The 22,409-nt window shown below is 44.5% G+C and overlaps 1 protein-coding gene across 14 annotated transcripts in view; it reads left to right on the top strand.

Moving 5' to 3' along the window:
• ankrd6b (ankyrin repeat domain 6b) overlaps positions 1 to 22,409 on the top strand; it is a 245,297-nt gene that overhangs the window by 74,911 nt on the left and 147,977 nt on the right. Inside the window, exon 1 of one of the 14 annotated variants that reach the window (XM_087982256.1) lies at positions 6,132 to 6,250. The exons of 12 other annotated variants lie outside the window; for them this stretch is intronic. The gene's annotated coding sequence lies outside the window, so the exon portion shown is untranslated. Of the gene's footprint in view, positions 1 to 6,131; positions 6,251 to 18,133; positions 18,153 to 22,409 lie in introns of those variants that run through there. One more of the 14 variants, XM_087982255.1, reaches the window with a different exon arrangement.

Below are 22,409 nucleotides of genomic sequence, written 5' to 3'. Positions count from 1 at the left end.
GCGTTGGACATTGAAAATTAAAATGGTAAGGGTCATCTAATATAACAATCAAATTACTCAAGTCTGTAGTGATTAATTTGAGGACTGATTTTATGGTCATAAATTGGAAGAATTTGTAATTGTTAAAGAAGCATGCTGGAGCAGAAGGAAGAAATACAAGTGTTCAAAAATTTGACTAGATGTGATCTGATGAAAGGTCATTATCTGAAATATTAAATCTTTTTTTCCTCTCTTGCTGATAAGAACCTGGCTAACCTCAGAAAGCACACTAGCAAGTTCCGAAATCTGGTTCCCACCCTCAGACAAAGTTTAGCTCAGAGCCTATGTACAGCTATAAGGGAAAATAGAATTTTTTTTAATTTCAAAAAATATACTTTATTCATAAAAGTATTTTGATATCTATACAATTGGTGATGCCATACATACATATGCATTGCATTACTTTACACGCAGAGATCGAATTAATCATTTGTATGTACAAGTCTGTACATTGACCATCCAGGTATTTTGCTGAGGCATAAGCGGGGCCCGATTACTGAGTGGGCCCCCTGTTCTTCTTAGGCAGACAGACCTTACATGGTGGTCTTTCCCCACCGCACCTTGGCGGCAGCTGCCCCAAGCTTCAGCGCGTCCCTCAGCACATAGTCCTGGACCTTGGAATGTGCCAGTCTGCAACACTCAGCAGGGTCAACTCCTTCAGCTTGAAGATCAACAGGTTTCGGACAGACCAAAGAGTGTCTTTGACCGAGTTGATGATCCTCCAGGCACAGTTGATGTCCGTCTCGGTGTGCGTCCTGGGGAACAGGCCGTAGAGCATGGAGTCCCGCGTCACGGAGCTTTTCGGGATGAACCTCGACAAACACCACTGCATTCCTCTCCAGACTTCCTTTGTGTAGGCACATTCCAGAAGGAGGTGTGTGACAGTCTCGTCCCCCCCGCAGCCGCTTCGAGGACAGTGTGCGGTGCGGCAGAGAGTCCGGACATGCATAAAGGATCTCACAGGCAGAGCCCTTCTCACCACCAGCCAAGCCATGTCTTGGTGCTTGTTGGAAAGTTCTGGCGATGAGGCATTCTGCCAAATGGCTTTGCCAGTCTGCCCAGGGAACCGCTCGATAGGATCACCCTCTCCTTTTCCTGAAGGGTCTCAAGGACACTACCTGCTGACCACTTCCCGATGGACTTGTGGTCAAATGTGTTTTTCTTGATAAATTTCTCCACGAAGGACAGGTGGTACGGAACGGTCCAACTACTCGGAGCGTTCCGCGGCAGCGAGGCCAGGCCCATCCTTCGCAACACCGGGGACAGGTAGAACCTCAGTACGTAGTGACACTTGGTGTTTGCGTACCGGGGATCCATGCACAGCTTGATGCAGCCACACACAAAGGTGGCCATCAGGGTGAGGGTTGCATTGGGTGTGTTTTTTCCCCCATTGCACCGGTCTTTGTACATTACATCTCTTCGGACCCGGTCCATCTTTGATCTCCACACGAAGTGGAAGATGGCCCGGGTGACTGCGGCGGCACAGGTTCTGGGGATAGGCCAGACCTGTACCACGTATAACAATACTGAGAGTACCTCACACCTGATGACCAGGTTTTTATCCGCGATGGAGAGCGACCGTTGCTCCCATCTGCCCAGTTTATGTCTCACCTTCCTGATCCGCTCCTCCCAGGTCTTGGCGCACGCCCCAGCCCCCCCCGAACCAAATACCCAGCACCTTCAGGTGGTCAGTCCTGACGGTGAAGGGGATAGAGGATTGGTCGGCCCAGTTCCTGAAGAGCATGGCTTCGCTCTTGCCTCGGTTTACCTTGGCCCCCGAGGCCCATTCGAACTGGTCACAGATGCACATGAGTCTGTGCACGGACAGCGGATCCGAGCAGAAAACGGCGACGTCATCCATGTACAGGGAGGCCTTAACCTGCAGACCCCCGCTGCCAGGAATAGTCACCCCTCTCAGGCTCGCATCCTTCCTGATGGACTCGGCAAATGGCTCTATGCAACACACAAACAAGGCAGAAGAGAGAGGGCAGCCCTGCCTGACTCCAGATCTGACTGGGAAGCTATCTGATTCCCACCCATTGATTGAGACTGCACTGACAATGTTGGTGTAGAGCAGTCTGATCCAATTAGCGATTCCCTCCCCGAAGCCCATTTTGGAGAGGACATCCCTCATGTACGTATGCGATATCCTGTCAAAGGCTTTCTCCTGGTCCAGGCTGATGAGGCAGGTGTCCACCCCCCTGTCCTGCACATAGGCAATCGTATCTCTGAGGAGTGCGAGACTCTCAGCGATCTTCCTCCCCGGTACAGCACAGGTTTGGTCAGGGTGAATCACCGACCCCAGAGCAGACCTGACCCGGTTGGCGATGACCTTTGACAAGATTTTGTAGTCTGTGTTTAACAGTGAGATCGGTCTCCAATTTCTAATTTCTTCCCTCTCCTCCTTCTGCTTGTAGATGAGGGTGATGATGCCTTTCCTCATGGATTCACTCATGGTACCTGCCCGAAGCAAACTGACATACACCTCCAGCAGGTCTCGACCAATTAAGTCCCAAAGAGCGGAATAGAGCTCGACCAGTAAGCCGGCGCTTCCGGGAGTTTTATTCTTTTCGAAGGACTCGCGGGCCTTGGTCAGCTCATCCAGAGATAGCAGCTGGTCCAGCCTCTCCCGTGTCCCGTCGTCTAGGACCTCCGTGATAGAGGACAGGAACGACTGGGAGGCCACACTGTCGGTCGGCTTCGAGTCATACAGACTGGCATAGAAGGATTTGCTGATCCTCATGATGTCAGCCTGAGATGACGTTACCGAGCCATCTTCTTCCTTCAGGCAGCTGAGCACAGAGCTCTCTTTGTGCACCTTCTGGAAGAAGAAACGTGAGCACGTCTCGTCCTGCTCCACCGAGCGGACCCTGGACCGGAAGATTATCTTGGAGCCCTCCGAGGCAAAGAGCGAGGCTTGCTGGCCCTTCACCTCCTTGAGGTCCTCCGTGACATCGACCCCCAACGTCTGCAGCAGGAGCAGGTTCTGCATACTTTCCTGGAGCTGGGACAGTTTCCCCGCCTCTCTCTCACCTCCTGAACACCTTTGAGGATGAAGAACCTCTTGATGTTCCCTTTTACTGTTTCCCATCAGTCCGCTGGAGACTCAAAGAGGGGCTTCACAGTTCTCCAACCTGCGTAGTCCCACTTGAGCTCCTCAATGTTTCCCGGGGTCAACAGCTTGGTGTTCAGTTTCCACGTTCCCTTACCAGCCCGCTGCTCGTCCTGTAGGTGACAGTCGGCCAGCAGGAGGCAGTGGTCAGAGAAGAACACCGGCTTGACGTCAGTGGATCTGACCGAGAGCGTTCGGGACACAAACAGGTAATCTATCCTTGAGCGGATAGACCCGTCTGCCCGTGACCATGTATATCTACGCTGCGCTCCGTCTGCTGGGGTGCTGAAGACGTCGTGCAGCTTGGCGTCTTTGACCGTGTCCATCAGGGCTCTGGACGTGGTGTCCAGTGTACTGTCCCCCCCGCCGGATCGTCCGTCTGCATCAATGATACAGTTGAAGTCTCCGGCCAGAATGACCGGCCTGGACGTAGCCAGCAACAGTGGGCCAACTGCAGGACGGCCAACCGTTCACTCTTACCCACTGGGGCGTACACGTTGGTTAGTCTCACGGGAGCGTTTCTGTGGGTAACATCAGCAACGAGGAGGCGCCCGCCCACCACTTCCTTAACCTCGGAGATGGTGAAGTTGCCTCCTCGTAACAGAATACCCAGGCCCGAGGAGCGGTTATCGTTACCCCCCGACCACACTGACGGTCCATGGGCCCACAAGCTCGACCATCTCCTGTAACTGCTGAGGTGCGGTATCCCACACTCCTGCAGAAACAGGACATCAGCTTTCACGTTGGTCAGGAAGGCCAGTGTTGAAACACATCGTGCAGCAGATTTTATGCTGCGCACATTGATAGTTGCAATTTTAAACCCCATTTTGTTAACAGGTTGTAAGGTTACCCATGTCCGATTGTCGCTGGTCCTGCCCCTCTGGGGTAGCTGTCTGCATCCCCATGCAGCATGCAAACTGCTGGACCCTCGCAGGGCTGAGGTAGCTGTCCAGTTCCTCACTCGGCCCATTTGCCCGCTTCGGTGTCATCGGGCCGAGACCAGGGTCCACGCTGTCTGTTTCTATATCTGACAGCGGGGCTGTCAGAGGGTCGCTGCTCCCAGTGACCTGGAGCTGTGTGGCGGTGGGGCCCTCCTGGCTTTCACCTGGTGGGGGGTGGTGGTTTCCCATTTCCTCAGGAGGTTCGTCCCTTGGTTGGCAGTTGCTGCTCTCCTTTCGCCTCTCAGCGCTCTGCCTCTTCTTTTGGTGACGACCCTCCTTACGTCCGTCCTCACCCTCCGAAGAGCTGTCCGTGTCTTCCATCTGCAGCTGCCTTTTCCCCTTTTTTTGGGAGGTCTTGGTGACCGGGTGAGTTTTCCTCTTCCTGCTTTGCACCACGGTCCATTCCTCTGCCTCCTTCTTTCCCTTCTCCGCCTCCTCCTCCTGTCCTGTCGGAGCTTCACTCGGCAGCTGTACCTCTCCGGTAACTGTCATCTGCTCTGCTCCGGCCTGTCCTTCCTGTTGCATGCCCCCTGACACCATTCCCTTGCCGGTTTGCGGTGCCTTGCCGTCCTTTTGTGGCCCGCCTCCGGACATCTGCGCGTAGGTGGCAGCCCCTCGTCTTGGGCAGGCCCTGTATACGTGGCCCGCCTCCCCGCACAGATTCCAGTTCTTTACCTCCTTGCACTCTTTGGTCGGGTGGCCCTCCTTCTTGCAATTCCAACAGATCATGACCTTGCAGTCCGCCGCCATGTGGCCTGACCTCCCACAGGTTCGGCACACTTTCGGCTGCCCTGCATAAGTCAGGTACCCTCTGCTCCCTCCGATAGCAAACTTGGAGGGTGGGTGGAGGATATTCCCGCTGGCATCCACCCTCAGGGTTACCTTGACCTGTCGTTTGCTGGTCCAGATCCCGAAAGGGTCAACCACATCGGTGCTTTGACCCTCGACCTGCACATATCTTCCCAGGAACGTCAGGACATCAGTTGCTGGCACGTAGGGGTTGTACATGTGGATTGTAACAACCCGGCTCCTCTGTGCAGGAAGCACACACAACGGGATCGCCGACAAGATGGAGAACAGCGGCTCCCCTTCCTTTTCTTTGAAGACCTTCAGGAGCTGCTCACATTGCTTCACGCTCCTGAAGGTGACATCGAAGTAGCCTGCCCCAGGGAAATCCTGCAGGCAGTACACGTCTGCTGCGGCGAATCCACAGCACTTGAACAACACCTTCTTGACAAACACCGTCCGATCGACTGGTGTACGCTCCTCCACCTTCTTGACAGACACCCGGACGTTGTTTCCAACCCCCTGCCCAGGGCTGCGCGCAGCTGTTGAGGCCATAGCTCTGAGGTTGGCTGGTCCCTGAATTGGCGTTAGGCCGAAGCCAGCATGAAGATCCACCAATAGCAGGTCAGCACAACCAAACGATCCTCCAACGTCCAATCACAATCCAGCGATGATCTCCACTAGCTCTGATGACTCGCAACTCGACCCCTGTCCTGATAAGAACAGACACTTGATCTTACCAAAAGACCGAGAAGCAGGAAAATAGAATGGGAAGCACAAAGAAGTGGCAAAGAAGCCTCCAATGGCCTAGTCTGGTGAAGGAGAAGGGTACGTCAGCACTGAGGGTACACATTTGCCAACACATGACTGTGTGAAGAATGTTGGAGGTGGTGGGTGGAGTTGAGTGGGTTCCCACCTCGAACTCCAACCCAGTCTCTGTGGCTACTTACATTGTTTTCTTTGTCCAATTTTAAACATTTTCTGACTCCTTAATGAGGAACTGAGGCTTTATGAGTAAAGCAAAGCAATGAATTTAAATGAGCATCATGGCATTCGGCAGTAATACACTCTTGTAAGTAACATAATACTCTAAAAGAGTATTTTTAAGTTGACTTGGTTGATTGAAGCTGTTACTGCAACCTCCCTCTTTCACTGTGATGGGCCCTGGTGAAACTGCTATTGATATGTAAATCAATGTGACAGTTAACCCAGAGAGAGCTTGTAGTCAGCAATGCATTGTGGCTGTCGGCAGTGAACAAGACATTTTAAGTTGAGGTCTTTGGTCGTGATAGGTCTCTTCCTTGCGATGTTGTAGTCCAAGCCTGGACATGTGGATACAGATGGTTGTGTGCTTGTTAACAAAGCTGTAACTGTAAGTGAGCTGTACTTTACTCTTTCCAGTCGTATTGAATTACTGAATGAGTTTGTGTTCAGCTTGGAGAACAATGGCAAGATAGGAAAAGTATTTTACAATCCTTTCTGTTTGATTTAAACAATAACTGGCTTCCTATTAGTCTGGCTTTTATTGCGGCATTGATATAGCTCAAGGATATTAATAATTTTGAATATAAATTAGTGGTATTTCAGAGGATTACTTTCAAAACAAATATTCCAATGTAAAGTATATGCATACACTTTATGTATTAGGCATCAGCAGATTTGTTTTAGAATCCATTCATTGCTAAGATCAGATGTGAAACAAAAATATTAAATTTATGAATTGTGTGTTTTTTTCTGAACCAAATTGAAGGATCAGAAGTATGTGCCAGGTGGCAGAAACCAATTTCAGCACAAAGACAGCAGGAACGGCCAGTGAACAATGAAGCACTTATGAGTTCAAATTTCTGCCAGAATTAATTTCAGCGAGGTGCTGAAAATTTCTTCATGTGCACATTGACTTAATATGTTATTTCTGGATTTCTTTCCAGATATTTAAATTTAGATATCAAAACTGACCATTAAGATGGCCAAACATGAATGATCTATCGGGGCACTTAGTTATAGATAGAATCTTTCCAAACCATTTTTCAAGGTCTTTTGAATTTACTTACTTTAGTTTAGTGGGTTTTGTTCTCGAGAATCTGTCAGACTAAATGTTTTGAGCAAATGAGATATTGTTTCTTTGGGTGGGGGAAGGGCTAGCAATTTAAAACAGTCTACTTCCTTCCTGGAGGTTGTGTGGGAAGGAAGCTCATCAACTGTACATAGAAATATCATAGAGGGGTAATTTGTGCAATGTAGCTGTACTGCTGTTACCTAGAAAGTCTAGAATTTATTGCTAATCCCATGACAACTCAGCTGCATCAAAAATAAATGCATTTGTAAAATCATCTGCCATTTTCTCAAATGAAGTGAGACTCTGGAGCAATTGGTGGTTCCAGATCTCCTGACATGTTTTTTAACTTCTGTAAGGAGTTGTTACTTTATTTCATTTCAGTGATGGTAACTGACAATTCCAAGCGTTTGGATAAATGTGCTGGTTGATGTTTAGTGACCAATTTACATTGTATTATGCAGAATATTTAAGGTAAAAGCAAGCCATTTGTCCCAACCAATCCATGCCATTTAATACTGCACTGCAGCCTACTTCCATCTTTCCTCAACTAACTCGATCAGCATAACACTCTATTGCTTTCTCCCACAGTGGTTCTCTGGATTATTAATTGAGTGACATGAACATAATGCATACTTACGGATTTTCTTTAGCTACAGTTTGAACCAAAAGGCTGACAAAACAGAAAATCTTGAAGTGTGAGTCGCAGGGGCTCTGAGCGAAAGGCAGTACATTCCTGTTAAGGTGAAAGGAAAGGCTGGTAGGTGTCGGGAATAATGGATGATGAGAGAAATTGAGAGTTTGGTTAAGAAAAGGCAGGAAGGAAGGAAGCATATGTCAGGTATAGACAAAATAGATTGAGTTAATCCTTAGAAGAGTATAAAGGCAGTTGGAGTATACTTAAGAGGAAAATCAGGAGGGAAAAAAAGGGTATGAGATAGCTTTGGCAGATAGGGTTAAGGAGAATCCAAAGGGATTTTACAGATACATTAAGGATAAAAGGGTAACGAGGAAGTGAATAGGGTCCCTCAAAGATCAGCAAGGCGCCCTTTGTTTGGAGCTGCAGGAGATGGGGGAGATACTAAATGAGTATTTTGCATGAGTGTTTACTGTGGAAAAGAATGTGGAGATATAGAATGTAGTGAAATAGATCTTGAAATTGTCCATATTACAGAGGAGGAAATGCTGGATGTTTTGAAACGCATAAACATGGATAAATCCCCAGGACCTGATCAGGTGTACCCTAGAACTCTCTGGGAATCTAGGGAAGTGATTGCTTGGCCCCTTGCCTGAGACATTTGTATCATTGATAGTCACAGGTGAGGTGCCAGAATACGGGAGGATGGCTACTGTGGTACCACTAGTTAAGAAAGGTGGTAAGGACAAACCAGGGAATTATAGACCAGTGAGCCTGACATGGTGGTGAGCAAGTTGTTGGAGGGAATCCTGAGGGACAGGACTTACCCTTATTTCAAATAGCAAGAACTGATTAGGGATAGTCAACGTGGCTTTGTGCGTGGGAAATCATGTCTCAAAACTTGATTGTCTTTTTTGAAGAAGTAACAAAGGGGATTGATCAGGGCAGAGAGGTGGATGTGATCTATATGCACTTCTGTAAGGCGTTCGACAAGGTTCCCCATGGGAGACTGCGTAGCAAGGTTAGATCTCATGAAATACAGGGAGAATTAGCCATTTGGATACAAAACTGGCTCAAAGGTAGAAGACAGAGGGTGGTGGTGGAGGGTTGTTTTTCAGACTGGAGGCCTATGACCAGTGGAGTGCCACAAGGATTGGTGCTGCGTCCTCTACTTTTTGTCATTTACATAAATGATTTGGATGTGAGCATAAGAGGTACAGTTAGTAAGTTTGCAGATGACACCAAAATTGGAGGTGTAGTGGACAGCAAAGAGGGTTATCTCAGATTGCAACAGAATCTTGATCGGATGGGCCAGTGGGCTGAGGAGTGGCAGATAGAGTTTAATTTAGATAAATGTGAGGTGCTGCATTTTGGGAAAGCAAATCTTAGCAGGACTTATACACCTAATGGTAAAGTCTCAGGGAGTGTTGCTGAACAAAGAGACTTTGGAGTGCAGGTTCATAGCTCCTTGAAAGTGGAGTTGCAGGTAGATGGGATAGTGAAGAAGGCGTTTGGTATGCCTTCCTTTATTGGTCAGAGTATTGAGTACAGGATTTGGGAGGTCATGTTGCGGCTGTACAGGACATTGGTTAGGCCACTTTTGGAATATTGCGTGGAATTCTGGTCTCCTTCCTATCGGAAAGATGTTGTGAAACTTGAAAGGGTTCAGAAAATATTTACAAGGATGTTGCCAGGGTTGGAGAGATTAAAAGGCTGGGGCTGTTTTCCCTGGAGCATCGGAGGGGTGACCTTATAGAGGTCTATAAAATCATGAGGGGCATGGATAGGATAAATCGACGAAGTCTCTTCCCTGGGATGGAGGAGTCCAGAACTAGAGGGCATAGATTTACGGTGAGAGGGGAAAGATATAAAAGAGACCTCAGGGACAACGTATTCACGCAGACGGTGGTATTTGTATGGAATGAGCTGCCAAAGGAAGTAGTGGAGGCTAGTACGGTTACAACATTTAAAAGACACCTGGATGGGTATATGAATAGGAGGGGTTTGGAGGGAGATGGGCCAGGTGCTGGCAAGTGGGACTAGATTGGCTTGGGATATCTGATCGGCATGGACAAGTTGGACCGAAGGGTCTGTTTCCGTGCTGTACGTCTCTTTGACTCTATGACCTTGGAGTGCAGGTTCATGACTCCTTGCAAGCAGAGTCGCAGGTAAATAGGATAGTGAAGAAAGTGTTTGGTATGCTTTCCTTTATTGGTCAGAGCATTGAGTACAGGAGTTGAGAGGTCACAGTGCGACTGTACAGGATGTTAGTTAGGCCACTTTTGGAATATTGTGTGCAATTCTGGTCTCCTTCTCAATGGAAGGATGTTGTGAAACTTGAAAGAGTTCAGAAAAGGTTTACAAGAATATTGCCAGGGTTGGAGGATTTGAGTTATTGGCGAGAGGCTGAATAGGCTGGGCTGTTTTCCCTGGAGTGTTGGAGGGTCAGCGGTGACCTTATGAGGGGCATGGATAGGAAAAATAGACAAAGTCTATCTGGGGTGGAGAAGTCCAGAACTCGAGGGCATAGGTTTAGCGTGAGAGGGGAAAGATATAAAAGAGACCTAAGGGGCAACTTTTTCACACAGAGGGTGGTGCGTGTATGGAATGAGCTCCCAGATGAGCTCCCAGGAGGCTGATACAATTGCAATGTTTATAAGGCATCTGGATGGGTATATAAATAGGAAGGGCTTGGAAGGATATGGTGCTGGCAAGTATGACTGGATTAGGTTGGGATATCTGGTCAGCATGAACGATTGGACCGAAGGGTCTGTTTCCATGCTGTACATTTCAATAACTCTCATGGTCTAGATTAACATCAAGTTTTCCGTTCCAATGGTGATACAGTGGGAGGGGAAGGGGAGATATGGATCCCAGTTGAATGAGGAGAGCAGTGCAGCTGGAACTGGGATTTACAGGCCCTTGCGGCAAACCAATTGGTAGGTGACTTGTTGCCAACTGAACACAAAACCAAAAAGTGAAGCCTTGCAGCTAATTTTCATTAACTGACCATCTCACTCCAAGAAGAAGTTCTTATGACGTTGTAGATTTGGGGCCTTGCCAGCACAGTACAGAGGGAGCATCATTGACACCTTGCATTCAGCCTGTGCTTTCTCCACTATGGAAACTCTTAACGGTAACACTGTGTGGAGGTAGTTTTAGCATTGAGTGGTAGTGTGTAACAGAGAATATTAGATCAACCCCTGTTACACATCTCTCATCATTTTATTTTCAAAATAATTTCCTGACGCGGCTGGGTTTTCTGTCAGGCTGTGGGAAACTAATTTACAGCCCAAGCCCTGGGAGCCAACTCATGAATGCAAGACTCCTGGGGCCTGAATATAAAAACAGTCTAAATCCAGTTTGTGCTTTAATTGAAAACTCGCATTGTACTGAACTCAGCTGGAGCAGAAATATTTGCCATTATCCAACTATTTGTGCAAAACAGATTGACAGCCACACAATGTCTCTGAAGGACACTGTTTATCAGTTGTTTGATCCTGACTTGCAAATCATAGTTTGTGTATTGAGACAAATAAGCATGCCAAGTTAGAAAGAGGTAGAAAACACCTAAGGTAATTTTTATAGTTCATCTGGGATTAGAGTGGAGCTATGTTCGTGGAAACGTATTTAAACAGTGGAAAGTCTTCCAGATAGATGCAGTCACATTGACACTACGCGAAGATGTACTGTGTTGTCAATTCCGTTTTGTATTTCTAAATAACAGTTTGATTGACTCTCTTGTAAAGAGTTTTCACTTCAATATTATTCTAAACTAGTTTGACAATGCTGTTAAAAATAATAAAACACACAGTTTCTGTTATGATTGAACTTTAACTAATATTTCTAACCGAATGCAGTTTCTAAATAGTCCTGTACTATTACAGTTGACCACAGTGTAGTTGGTCAGTTATGATATTCTGTGACACCTAGGCAACATAAGGGGTGCATCCTCAGATATTAAAGGAAGTAGCAGCAGAGATGATGGGTGCACTGGTAATGTTGTTGCAGAAATCTATTGAGTCTGGAAAAGTTCCAGAGGATTGGAAAACTGCCCATGTAACACCTTTATTTAAAAAGGTTAGGGGACAAAAACAGTTAATTCGATTGGTTAGCTTGATGGCTGTCAGTAGGAAAATGTTAGAGGCTATTATAAAGGATATACTGTAATAGCAGAGCATTTAGAAGTGCTTTATGTGATCACGAAAATTAACATGGTTTCATGAAAGGGAAATCATGACAGACAAATTCACTAGAATTCTTGAGGAGGTAACAAGCAGGGGATAGATAAAGCAGAAGTAGTAGATATAATGCATTTGGATTTCAGAAGATGTTTGATAAGATACCATACATTTGCATTCGTAATAAGTTAAGATCCACGGTGTTGGAGGTAGCATATTAGCATGGATAGAAGGTTAACTAACTGAAGGCAGAGAGTTAGGATAAGAGAGACATTTTCAGACTGACATCCTGTAACTAGTCGTATGTCACTGGGATCAATGCTGGAACTATTTTACAATATATGTTCATGACTTAGTTGAGGAAAGTGAATTTGCTAATTTGCAAATCACACAAATATGTGGGAAGGCAGATGGTGAGGATGACGCAAAGAGTCTGCGGAGGGGTACAGACAGATTAAATGAGTGGGTAAAAACGTGGCTGATGGAAATCATATGGGAAAATGATAAATTATACACTTTGTCAAGAAATGTAGAGGAGCTGAATATTATTTAAGTAGAGAAATATTGCAGAAAGCTACAAAACAGAAGGAGTTAGGAGTCCTCATCCGTGAATCACAAAAAGCGAGCATCCGAGTTAAGTGGATAACAAGGAAGGCACATGGAATATGGCCTTTATTTCAAAGAGAATGGAATATAAAAGCAGAGATGTTTTGCTAAAACTGTATATAGCTCCAGTCAGACCACAGCTGGAATATTGCGAACCATTTTGGGCCCCTTATCTCCGGAAAGATAGATTAGCATTGGAGACAGTCCAGAGAAGGTCTATGAAGCTGATACCAGGTATGAAGGAGTTGCTTTGAGAACAGGCTGATACATTGGGCCTGTTATATTGGTATATAGAAGAATAAGAGGTGACCTTATTGAAACATTCAAGATTCTTAATGTAGCTTTGGAAAAGTTGGTTCCCCTTGTGGAAGAGTCTATGACCAGGGGGCTGAATAGAGGGTTGCACATTTAAGATAGTGATGAAGAAGAATTTCTTCTCTAAAGGCTGTGAATTTGTGGCGTTCTTTACTTTAGAGAGTGGTTGATACTGGATCATTAAGTACATTAAAGGTCAAGATAGATTTTTAATCAAAAAAGTAATCAAGGGTTATGGGGAAAAGGCAGGCAAGTGTAGCTGAAGATTATCAGATCAGTCAAGATCTCATTGGATGCCAAGCAGACTCAGCCTATCAGTGCATCCACTATCTCTTTTGCTACTTCCTTTAATGTCTCAGGAGGTATCCTATCGTAAGCAAGGACATATTGATCTTTATCCTCATTGGTTTCCCTAGCACTTTTTCACCAGTTATTTTAATTATTTCTTGCCCTTTGTGCCAATGTTTTATGGACAAGCTGAGGAGTTTGGGGAGTGAATAGGTCAGTGCTTTTTGTTATTACCTCCCTGAAGCTGACTGCACCTTCAGGATACAGCATGTTGCAGACTAGAGTGGATGTCCTAAAGTTGTGGTTTGTCACTCAACTCTCTGACCAGGTTGTCGGGTGCTGTTTGCTTCTCTCACACTGCTGCCACCTCCTTGAGCCTGCGAACACTTGAATCAGTGTGAATTTCAGCATTTCCACTCCCATAATGCTGCTCTAAATCCCATGAACAATCATGCCTTGTTCAGTCAGGTAGTACAGAATTTTGAACAATGTGTGATGCATACCATTTGATATACTGGCAATGACACAAATAATTTTATATGTATTATATGTTATATGTATGTCAAATGTATTCCTTCGATTTGAAAAAGATTAGATTACTTACAGTGTGGAAACAGGCCCTTCGGCCCTCCGACGAGAAACCCACCCAGATCCATTCCCCTACATTCACCCCTTCATGCTAAACTGGCAATTTAGCATGGCCAATTCACCTAACCTGCACATTTTTTTGGACTGTGGGAGGAAACCGGAGCACCCGGAGGAAACCCACGCAGACACGGGGAGAACGTGCAAACTCCACACAGATAGTTGCCTGAGGCGGGAATCAAACCTGGGTCTCTGGAGCTGTGAGGCAGCAGTGCTAACCACTGTGCCACCAGGCCACTCACAGTGTTAAATAAAAGGTGTTAAATAATCCTTTTGTGTTTTATTTCTATCTTCACCCCATGTGTATGCCCCGATCTTCTGAAATGCTGTATGTAAACATTTTATAAATTATTGTTTAAATTACTGCTCTTTGCTTCCAGTTTCTGTGTCTGTGAAAAACTTTCAATGAAGTTGGCTGCTTGGATAACTTGATGGTTGTATTTCAGCTGTATACTGTGAATGACCAGGAATGAACACCATAAACAGGTCGATGGAAGTGAAGGTCATTAGATCTCAAAATCTGTCCTTGAGACTCACTTAGAGATCACCAGCAAGCACCCTTGCTTCACCCATGACTCCAAACCGTGGGCCAATAAATTCTCTTTAGGATGCCACTGGTTGCGCAAGATGGAATTTCCTCTTACCTCTCAGTGCTGATGCTGGTCATGTTTTACATGTGATGGACCTGGTGTGGGAAGTAAAAATGTCACACTGGTGTATAGTTGGGATTAGCGGAGATCCTGTGGCACAGTGATAGAATTCCTACCTCTCTCTTCCAGAAGCTCTCGGCTGAAGTCCTACCCCAGGACTTGATGGTCATAGAAATGTGTGTGTGTGAGATAACATTGTCAAACAGTTACCAATTATAATTACAATTATCAATCTGTAATTCCTTAAATACGTCAGCCTTCCAGGCAGGAGAGATATCTGGTCAGCCAAAATTTTGTGGTAGCGGACAGCTTCCTCAAAACTCCATATGCAGCTTCTTGTCACAAACAGTATCCTCATCACAAGAGATTACCTCACACACAATGATTAGAGGTTCAAGCTAATGAGTGTAGAGAACTATTTATTTAGTCTAACAATGTTCCATTTTACTACTTGAGTATCCAATGCTGATATTGTTTCTCAAATCTGGAAAGCAGTTTCCACTGTCACTTCCTTAAGCTTGTTGTAACTCTTCAGATCTCAGTGCTTTGTCAACTTTTAATTATCACAGGCCTATCCAACACATTCTTCTCGTCAGTTTTGACCCCTTCCAGAGAGAGTTTTTTTCTGTGGCCTGTGTAGCACCTATTTCTTTGGTAAGTACAAAGTATTCATTTAACATTATAGACGTGCTCTTGCCATCATATGCAAATCCTCTCTTTTGGTCTCGAATTGGCTCTACTTCCACTTTTACCATCCTATTACTCTTGATGAGTCTGTAGGAGACTTTAGGATTCCCCTTTATTGTGGCTGTCAGTCATTTCTTTGCTTTGAATTTCATCTCTTTGCTTCTCTGTTATGCTATTTTCACCTTTCATCTGAACCTTCTGTATTTCTCTTGGTTCTCAGTTATATTTTCCATCTGACCATAAGGCCATAAGAAACAGCAACAGGAGTAGATCTGCTCCTGCTCGAGCCTGCTGCACCATTCAATAGGTTCATGGCTGATCCAGCATTCCTCACACCTACTTTTCTGCCTTTTCCCTTTAGCCTTTGATTCCACTACTGATTAAGAATCTATCTTAGCCTTAAATATATAAAAGCACTCCATGTCCAAAGCTTCTCTGTGGCAAGGAGATACAAAAACACACAGGCTCCTGAGAGAAGAAATTCCCACTCATCTCAGAATTAAATTGCATCCCTTAATTTTGGGACTATTCCCTCTGGTCCCAGACTGTTCCATGAGGGGAAACATGTCTCAGCATTGACCCTATCAATGAGATCACCCCCATATTCTACTAAACACCAGTGAGTCGAGTCTGAACTTGTTAACCATTGTTCATAAGGCAATCCCTACATATCAGGGATCATGCAAGTGAACTTTCTCTGAATAGCCGCCAAAGAAATATTATATTTTCTTAAATGAGGGACTTTTTTTTGCTCCCCCAATTCAAAAGATGTGCAGGTTAGGTGAATTGGCTATGCTAAATTGCCCATAGTGTTCAGGGATGTATCGGTTAGGTACATTAGTCAGGGATAAATATAGAGTAATAGGGTTTGGGTGGGATACTCTTCAGAGGGTCGTTGTGAACTTGTTGGGCTTAAGGGAATGAACTGCAAGAGGAAGTGTGGACGCTGGTACATTTGTAACATTTAAAAGGCATCTGCATGTGTATATGAATAGGAAGGGTTTAGAGGGATATGGGCCAAATGCTGGCAAATGGGACTAGATTATGTTGGGATATCTGGTCGGCATGGACGTGTTGGACCGAAGGGTCTGTTTCCATGCTGTACATCTCTGTGACTCTATGGCTGTTTCTACATTGTAGGGATTCTATTTAAAACAAAACTGCTCACAGTACTCCGGATGTAGTCTCACCAGCACCTTGTACAGTTACATTAAGACTTCCCTACTCTTCTACTCCAACACTTGAAATATGTACTGCATCTGTGTGCTAGTTTTCTGTGTTTCATGCACAGATACCCTCAAGACCCTTTTGTGTTGCAGGTTTCTGCAGTTTTTTCTCCATTTAAATAATAGCTATTATTTTGTTTTCCTTCCAAAATTAACACATTCATTTTTTTTCCACATTATATCGTATTTGCCAACTTTTTGCCCACTTACTTAATCTATCAATATCTCTCTGTAAACTGTTTATAACCCCCTTGCAACTTGCTTTTCCATCTATTTTTCTGTAGTCTGCAAATTTGGCTATAATACATTTGTAGCTGAAAATGTGTTGCTGGAGAAGCGCAGCAGGTCAGGCAGCATCCAGGGAACAGGAGAATCGACGTTTCGGGCATAAGCCCTTCTTCAGGAAGAAGGGCTTATGCCCGAAACGTCGATTCTCCTGTTCCCTGGATGCTGCCTGACCTGCTGCGCTTCTCCAGCAACACATTTTCAGCTCTGATCTCCAGCATCTGCAGACCTCACTTTCTCCTATAATACATTTGTATCCTTCCTCCAAGCATTAATACATATTGTAAACAGTTGCAGTCCCAGCACTAATTCCTGTGGAACCCAGTTGGTCATAGGTTGGCAATCTGAAAAAGAATCCATTATCTCCACTCGCTGTTTCCTGCCCATTAGCCAATTCTTTATCCAAGCCAATATACTACCTCCAACACCACGGGCTTTTATGACTTAACCTTTTGTGAAGTACCTTGTTGGGTGCTCTCCAACTACAACATATCTACAAATCCACTCTGGTTCAGACTTCCTTAAAAAACTCTAATAGTCAGACATGATTTCTCTTTCCTGAAGTCATGCTGACTCTGCTTGATTGTATTATGATTTTCCAAATGTTCTGCTATTACCTCCTTAATAATTGATTCTAATACTTTTCCAACAATATATGTGAGGCTAATTGGCTTATAGCTAATTGGCCTGACTTTTGCCTCCCTCCCTTTTTGGCAGTTTTCTAATCCTCTGGTACTTCTCCACAAACCAAAGATTTTGGAAAGTTAAAACCAATGCATCCACTATCTCTTTTGCTATTGCTTTTCAGATCCTAGGATGCAAGCCACCATTATCTGCCTTTAGTGCTATTAGTTTGTCTAATACTACTTCTTTCGTGAAGGTGATAGTACTTAATTCCTCTACTGTATTCCTTAGTATTAATGGGATGTTCAAAGTATCGTCTAGTGAAGACTGATATAACATGTATGTTTAACTCCACTGCCATTTCCTTGTTCCTCATAACGTCTCACCAGATTCATTTTCTAAGGAGCCTGTGTTCACTTTGACCTATCTCTTCCTTTTTATATATTCAAAGAAGTACTTATTGTCAGTTTTTACATTTCTTACTCATTTGCTCTCACAGTTTACTTTCTTTATCATTGTTTTCATCCTTTTCTGGATTCTGAATTTATCCCAGTCTTGGGGCTATGACTGTCAACTGTCATTTAAATTAAGACTGCGATTAAAATCTGGAATCTGTCAACAGGAGATGAATGTTACATTCCATAACCATGAGATTTCATACATTCAGTAGAGAGGAGGTGAGTTTAAGGTATTTGTGTTTAGCTAACCAGCAGTCCTTCAGTCCTCTGTGACTGATCATCAATGAACAGGACAGATAACATATGAGGAAGTGCCGATGTTAATATGGATGAAGTTAGGAAGTTGCTAAGTTTAATCATCTATGACATTGCAACAGCAACATTTTGGTAAAAGTGGTAACAGCAATGAACTTCAAACATCAACTTGTTCCATCAGTCTTTGCGGTGGAAGACACCAGCAACATACCAGAACCTCAAGACAGACGAGGGCAGAGGTGAGTGGAGTAAGTGAAGAAAGAAGGTGCTGGGGAAGCTGACAAGTTTGAAGGTGGATAAATAACCAGGTCTGGATGGACTACACCCTACAGCTCTGAAGGAGATAGCTGAGGAGATTGTACAGGTAATGGTGGTAATCTTTCAGGAATCACTGGAGTCAGAAAGGGTCCTGGAGGTTTGGAATGTGGCTAATGCAACACCCCTGTTTAAGAAGGGGGGGAGGCAGAATACAGGAAACCATTGGCTGGTTTGCTTGATCTTGGTTGTTGGTAACATTTTAGAGTCCATTATCAAGGATGAGATAGCGGAGTACTTGGAAATACATAGTAAAACAGGGCAGCGTCAACACAGCTTTGTCAAGGTGTGTGGGGGGGGGTCATGCCTGGCAAATCTGTTAGAAGGTACCTCTTTGAGGAGATAATGAGTAAGTTAGACAAAAGAGAGCTAGTAGTCGTGATTCATTTGGATTTCCAGAAGACTTTTGTTCTGGAAATCCAAGTTGCTGCACAAGAGGCTGCTATATAAAATAAGAGCCCATGATGTTAGGGCAAGGGTACTGGCATGGATAGAGGACTGGCAGAAGGCAGAGAGTGGGGAGAAAGATGTCTTTTTCAGAATGACAGCGGTGACTAGTAGAGTTCTGCAGGGATCTGTGTTGGAACTACAACTATTCATGTTATACATTAATGATCTGGAAGGAACAGAGGACATTGTTGCTAAGTTTGCAGATGACATAAAGATTGGTGGAGGGACAGGTAGTGTTGAGGAAGTGGAGAGGCTGCAGAAGGACATGTTATGTGAGTGGGCAAAGATGCAGATGGAATACACTGTTGTAAAGTGTGAGGTTATTTGGTTTTTGGTAGGAAGAATAGATACATAGACAATTTTCTAAACGGAGAAAGGCTATGGAAATCTGAAGCAAAAGGACTTCAAAGTCCTAATTCGAGATTCACCTAAAGTTAACATGCAGCTTCAGTTGGTGGTTAGGAAGTGTTATGAATCGAACCAAACCCCTTTCAAATATATCAAGGAGATAACCTCGACCCTAACCTTTTCTTATTTAATTGCAAATGTAAGGTGCTGTGTTCCGGGTGTAATTTGATTGGTTACACTACTTAGCTTTAAGCAAAACATACTTTATTCTTTCTCTATAATTAAAACACAAACAAAAGAAAGAACAATTTGTCTAACTTTAACTCTATTTGAAAACTTATGAGAATAACAGATTATTCAACTTCTAAACAACAACTGTTCCAATGTAGTAACATCCCATAAACACATCCTTGCAAAGGCATATTCAGTCTTACATGTAATTGTTCTCTAGTCCGGAGGAAAGAACATCCAGAGAAAATTCTGGCAGAGAGAGAGAGGGAGAGAGAGAAAGCGAGCATTTTGCTGCAGAGGGAGGGATGTGTGGCTGCTTCAAAACCCAATAAGAATTAGGACGGCACGGTGGCTCAGTGGTTAGTACTGCTGCCTCACAACACCAGGGACCCACGTTCGATTCCTGCCTCGGGCAACTGTCTGTGTGGAGTTTGCACATTCTCCCTGTGTCTGCGTGGGTTTTCTCTGGGTACTGTGGTTTCCTCCCGCAGTTCAGGTGAATTGGCCATGCTAAATTGCCTGTAGTGTCAGGGGTAGGGGAATGGGTCTGGGTGGGTTGCTCTTCGGAGGGTCGGTGTGGACTTGTTGGGCCAAAGGGCCTGTTTCCATACTTTAGGGAATGTAAAAAAAAAGCTAAACTAAAGCCCTGGTTTCGTGGAAGCCTGACTCTACCCATTCCTGCTGCTTCTGTTGTTCCAATTTATATAAAGAAACCAAGCTGTTTATTTTATTGGCTTGGAACAAACCACTAGCCACCTCTGTCTCAATCTCTTTTCAATAAAAAAAACAGGGCAAAATATACCTATTAAGGCCACAGTATCATCACAAGGCAAATGCAATGTTAATATTCATTTCAAGAGGACTTAAAAACAAGAGCAGAGATGTAAGATGCCCAGGTTGTATCAGGTTCTGGTCTAACTGTATTTGAAGTATTGTGAGCAATTTTGGGCTGAGTATCTGAGGAAAGATTTGCTGGTGTTAGATGAGTCCAAAAGAGGTTTACAAGAATGATTACGGGGTTGCAGGGCTTGTCATATGACAAGTGTTTGAGGACTCTAGGTCTGTAATTGATGGAGTTTAGAAGGATGAGGGGGGATCTGATTGAAACTTACAGAATACTGAGAGGCCTGGATGGAGTGGACTTGGAAACGATGTTCCCATAAGTAGGAGAGACGATGACCTGGGGGCCACAGCCGCAGGGTAAAGGGACGACCCTTTAGAACTGAGATGAGGAGGAATTTCTTCAGCCAGAGCGCAAGGAATCTGTGGAACTCATTGTTGCAGAGCTGTGGAGGCCAAGTGTATTTAGATAGGTTCTTGATCAGTAAGGCTATCAAGGGTTACAGGGAAAAGACAGGAGAATGCGGTTAAGCCATGATTGAATACTGGAGCAGACACGATGGGTTGATTGCAAACTGTCCTTTTCATGGAGCAGGCATGTTTTTAGGAGGGAAAGAAACTGGGATAAATGATTCAAGCTCCAAGAGATGGTTGTCATGTTCTGATATGAAATGATGTTGATAATAGTTTAATACAATTGTTTACCTGATGGAAGAAGTGAGATGTTTTTCCCAGCTTGGTTGCACATCCTCCCTCAGCTGTGACAAGTGTTGGATTACAATTTCATAAGTTCTGCCTATCCATGGTATCTGAACCAGTGGAGATTCTTAATGTGTGAGGGTGCAGGTTATGACAGATTAAACTATATGGAGAGGCTGACCAGAATGGGGCTGTTTTCCCTGCAGCATTGGAGGCTGAGGGGTGACCTTATAGAGGTTTATAAAATCATGAAGGGCTTGGATAAGGTAAATAGACAAGGTCTTTTCCCTGGGGTGGGGGAGTCATGGCCTCTAAACAAGATATCTACCATCCAGGAATTGATCAGAGGGAGCTATGAAGGCAGTGGAATCTCCATCCTTCATCCTTTCACCTTGATCACATGTTCTCTCCATCTCCAAATTCACATCCAGTGAATGATCAAATTCCACTCCACATGCAAAATGGTGTGAGATGTTTATCTGTGAGTAAATTATGTAATTTTATGTATTATTAATGGCCAGCAAATGTCTTGTCTTCAATTGACTGTGATTGGACGAGGAAAGCAGAGTCTGATAGCTCAGCTGGGAGCTGTATGGACCCAGATCCATCTTCATAGCTCACTGCAGCAACTGTGGCAGAGATTACCATTGCCAGTGAGATTCTCGGAGATAGAGTTGACCATGCAGCACAGTGCAAATCATCATGACACGAGGTGGAGCTGTGCCAACTTGACTTAGTTGCCTGTAAGATAGCAGCTTGAAACAATAAGAAAACCAGTAGATCTCCTAGAAACTCCAATGTTAAGAAGTAGATGGAGGAATTAGTCATAGAGTCATAAAGATGTACAGCATGGAAACAGACCCTTTGGTCCAACTAGTCCATGCCAACCAGATATCCCAACCCAATCTAGTCCCACCTGCCAGCACCTGGCCCATATCCCTCCAAACCCTTCCTATTCATATACCCATGCAGATGCCTTATAAATGTTGCAATTGTACTACCCTCCACCACTTCCTCTGGCAGCTCATTCTATACACGCACCACTCTCTGCGTGAAAACGTTGCCCCTTAGGTTCCTTTTCAATTTTTCCCCTCTAACCCTAAACCTATGCCCTCTAGTTCTGGACTCCCCCACCCCAGGAAAAAGACCTTGTCAATTTACCTTATCCATGTTCCTCATGATTTTATAAACCTCTATAAGGTCACCCCTCAGCCTCCAATGCTCCAGGGAAAACAGCCCAGGCCTATTCAGCCTGACCCTGTAGCTTAAATCCTCCAATCCTGGCAACATCTTTGTAAATATCTTCTGTACGCTTTCATGTTTTACAACATCCTTCTGATAGGATGGAGACCAGAATTGCATGCAGTATTCCAAAAGTGGCCTAACCAATGTCCTGTCCTATTGTGTAATTATGCTGCCTTACATGGTTACCAAGTTTTCATGGTTGTTTCATTCTTTGGTTTAAAAATTAGAAAAGTTATTTTACTACTGGCTTTCTGTTCAACATCTACTGCCAATTTCTCCAACTGTAGATCAATCGAGTTCACATTTGTTGTCAGGTGTTTTTGTTTCCATGTGAAATGGGTCAGCTTTTCCTTTTTGTTGTTGTCTGGGAAACAAATGGTGACTAAAGGTAAAGTGCTTGTAATGTCATTGGAAGAATGCCAAACTAGTTCTAATGCATCGGCACAATTTTTGTTATTACTGCACTGTGGTTTCCTCTTTGCATCATGCATAA

This window comes from Chiloscyllium plagiosum, unplaced genomic scaffold, assembly GCF_037043375.1.
Source record: "Chiloscyllium plagiosum isolate Xiang-an unplaced genomic scaffold, Cpla_swu_hap1 HiC_scaffold_3, whole genome shotgun sequence".
NCBI lineage: Eukaryota > Metazoa > Chordata > Chondrichthyes > Orectolobiformes > Hemiscylliidae > Chiloscyllium > Chiloscyllium plagiosum.
This window is presented reverse-complemented; position numbering and strand designations above follow the sequence as displayed.